The sequence below is a fragment of the Dama dama genome, chromosome 28 (assembly GCF_033118175.1).
Source record: "Dama dama isolate Ldn47 chromosome 28, ASM3311817v1, whole genome shotgun sequence".
NCBI classification, from domain to species: Eukaryota; Metazoa; Chordata; class Mammalia; order Artiodactyla; family Cervidae; genus Dama; species Dama dama.
Genome location: NC_083708.1, coordinates 35,692,011 through 35,695,999, shown reverse-complemented (window position 1 = coordinate 35,695,999; position 3,989 = coordinate 35,692,011). Strand labels below are relative to the sequence as shown.

Genomic DNA, 3,989 nt, shown 5'->3' with positions numbered 1-3,989 from the left:
TTTGTTTCTTTTTTAAGTTTTGCAGACTTAGCTTGCGGCAAATACTGCATGCGAATGTAGTAATTTTTGAAGCCAAAGACAGCTGTGCTCACTGTTACAGCCTCTTAACAAACACGTAGAATAATTTCTATGGTAACTGGCTGAGATCAATTTCAAAATGATCACAAACTTCTCTAAGCCCTCTATGCAAGCCCCTTTTGCCGTCTCTGCCATCAAGAAGGGAGAATCTGGGCTTCGCTGTGTGATCTTCTTTGGCCAATGGGATATTAGAAAACATGACACAACAGACATTTGAAAAAGGCTCACCGGGGTGTTTGTTCTTCTCCTTCTAGGATCTTATGAACAAGTCCAGAACGGATAGCCTGCTGGATGATGCCACGTGGAGAAAGGCCTCAGGCATTTCAATCATCCCACATCATCCAGCCAAGTCTCCGCCATGTGAGTGAGGCCATCCTAAACCTTCCAACCTTCATCAGGCCAGCCCACCAAAACAGGAGAAGGAATAAACGTTGTTTTCTTAAACAAGTAGACTTTAGAATGGTTTTTTATGTAGCAAAAGATAACTGATGCCTTTGCCTAAAATGGTTGCCATAGCTACAGAAATTTCTAGAAACTTCTCTTCAGTGACTTGTTCAAGGAATAATTATTCCTATGCTCAAAATACCTCCAAGACTTTAAAACACTGTATTTGTGAGCAGTTATCATTTTAATTGAAAAAAATCACTCAACTAATGGAACCAAGTGTGTCAGTGTTCGTTGCTCAGTCGTGTTCAACTCTGCGACCCACAGACTGTAGATCACCAGGCTCCTCTGTCCATGGAGTTCTCCATGCAAGAACACTGCAGTGGGTTGCCATTCCCTTCTCTAGGGGATCTTCCTGACCCAGGGAGCCAACCCAGGTCTTCTGCAAAGCAGGCAGATTCTTTACTGACTGAGCCATTGGGACCAAGCAAATCCTTTAAAGGATTTAAATCCTTCAGAATCCCTAAAGATTACCCAGGAAGTAAACAATAATTTGATTAAGTTTTTTAAAACCAACTGCAATACAGGGGAACAAAGTCTTGAGGAAAGGAGTGCTTGGTGTGCTTCCACCTTCAGCTTCTGTGCCTTTCACAGAAATTCCAACAGGCTATTTTGGGACAGAGCATCTAGAGGTTCACAACCTCTGTGGTCTGTAGGAGGCACAATGAGGAGGCTCCAGGGAAGAATATACCATTTTCAGTGGAAAACAAGTGGAGGTTACCAGCTATGATGACTTTATACTTTGGGTCTGGATTTGCTGCACCTTTCTTTATGTTAATAATAAGACACCAACTGCTTAAAAAATAATCCACAAGGCAGATATGAAGAGCATTTTAAGAGGTGCAATCTCTTTGAAAAAAGGATCAATCTCTTGAACTCAGAATCCTAGACGTTTATAAATAAACTTACAGCATAAATCCTTAAAAAAATAAAACCAATTGCAAAAATGTTATCAGAGACCCCCTGACATTTCTTTGACTATACCCTGACACTGACATTTTACATCACCCTCTTTGCCCACTCCTCACCTCCCTGTGCCCCTCGAACAGCAAAGTTCTGAGGAGCTCCCTCTAGCCTGTCTAGATATTCTTATTCTTGAATTGTGGGTGATCTTGACTAATATACATTAGTGAATGTAAATAAGAAATCCTTTTCAACAAAACAAAGCCTAAAGTATCTATAATCAGATCATATTCAGAATTATACCACAAAGTTGTAAGATTTTCTGAATAAATAAACATACCCGGCAACACAATAAACATGCCCCAGTGAAAACTCCGTGAAAAACCAAGAAGAAATATAACAAATCATGGAATCAACAAAATAAAAAGGAATGTGGAAATATGGTTATGTTAGGATATCAAGTCTAGAGCAGTAGACTGAAAACGAACTGTTTTCTAAAGATGGTATAATTTAGATTACACTGAAAAGAGACACATGGTGGGACTTTTTAATCACACACATACCCCCCCAAAAAAAGTCTGTAAGTCACCTCCACAAAATAAAAAACAGGGAATAGATAAAGGTAGTAAAAGACTGAGGGAAAGAAAAAAGCATTAGTCACTCAGTTGTGTCCGACTCTGCAATCCCATGGACTAAAGCTCACCAGACTCCTCTGTTCATGGAATTCTCCAGGCATTCTACTGGATTGGGTAGACATTCCTTTCTCCAGGGGATCTTCCCAACCCAGAGATCGAACCCAGGTCTCCCACAATGCAGACAGATTCTTTATATGTCTAAGCTACCAGGGAAACCACATGATACATAATTTCAACTGGACATGGAGATATAATGTAATGAAATAATGATACATAGTTATAACAGTACAGACTATTCCCCTTACCCAAATTAGTAACCATCAAAAATCAAATTTATTTTGATTAAGTCTCAAGAAAATGAGCTGAATAACATTAATCAGATTGTAATGGTAATTAATAACCAAAGACCCATAATTGTAATATATGTCAATATTGTCAATCCAGTTTTATTGTACTCTATGGAACTGTATACATTATTATGTTATCCTAAAGTTTCATATCAAAAGTAACTCTATAATAACTGGACTACTGTATATTTAGTCAGTATTTATTCAGCACCTACTATGTGTAAATCAACCATTATAAGGAGTTTCTTTGTACAATTTGGGTTCCAAACATTTATTTCCATCCAATTATTTTGAAGTTGGACCAGTGCTATAAACGGTAAGCAGTTTCTCAAACCAGTTCACAGATGTTCATTTATCCCCTTACATACACTTAATTCTTGTTAGTACACCAGCTACCAGACAATGCATGACAGCATTTCAGTAGAATAAGAAATGCTGTGTTACATACTCAGGTCTCACCTCTTCCCACAACTCAAACCACATCAAGCTATCAAAGCTGTCATGAATATGCCACAATATAACACTTCCATCACTTTTGCACAGGCTATTTCTTTTACCTAAAATGCCACTTCCAACCACCAATCCTCTCTTAAACACACACATATACACACACATAACTGCCATGCAATCTTCAAAACATACTTCAAGGCTAAACTCAAATATCATGCTGCCACTATGAAGCCTTAATGGTTCCCCAAAGCTGAGTTAGACCACTATCTTAACCATTTTTTATAAACATGTATAAAACCATTCCATTATAGCCTCTAAAAAACTTACCAATAATTTATATGTTTATGCATTTGTTTTCCACTAGACTGTAAGCTTTCCAACACATTCTATATGTTATTCTCCTTTATATTCTCAAGGTTCAGCACAATACCTGGAACTTAAGGGGTACATAATAAATGGTGACTAAAGAATAAACAGATGAATAATGGAAAGAAAACTGAAAAAGGATCAGTATGTCAAAATTATCTTTTTTTGTTCTGCCACCAACTACCTAAGCAACCTAAGAGCAATAAGCCCTCTGAATCCAGTTTCTTCTTCTGTTAAATAAGAGGGTTGGATTCAATCATCTAAAGATGTCTCAAATAGCAGCAATAAAAAAGAAATTATTTGTGCGCCTCCTAAATGTGAGACACTGGCTCAGTGCTTTACTCACAATAGCACTAATCTTTACAACACTCCTACAAAGTGGGTACTATTTATACCCAGTTTGTAGATAAGAAAACCAAAACTCAGTTTAAGTAACTTACGGCTCCCCGCAGATAAAAACAATACTGTTAGGATTCATGCCCAGGTCTGTCTGGTCCCAAAGCCCATATGACACTAGTAATAAGAGTATGTTGGCATCTTGCAGGCATGCTGTTAAGTGTTAAGATTATCTACCCACTTTTGTGTACAAGTGGAGAATTATCTATCTACTTGTGTATACAAGATTTCCATGTCATCTAGAAATGATGGTAAGTCAGCCATTCTGTTCCAGGCTGCTAGTGCATAAACCACACCAGTTATCACTGAAATCCACTTGAGATCCTGGCAATCAACTCTTCCCTACACCAAATTGAAGCTCACAGGATTT

At 38.0% G+C, this 3,989-nt stretch overlaps 1 pseudogene; it reads left to right on the top strand.

The window, feature by feature from the left end:
• Positions 1-581: 581 nt before the first annotated feature.
• Positions 582-1,329, top strand: LOC133048000 (cytochrome c oxidase subunit 7C, mitochondrial-like; annotated as a pseudogene).
• The last annotated feature ends 2,660 nt before the right edge of the window (positions 1,330-3,989 follow it).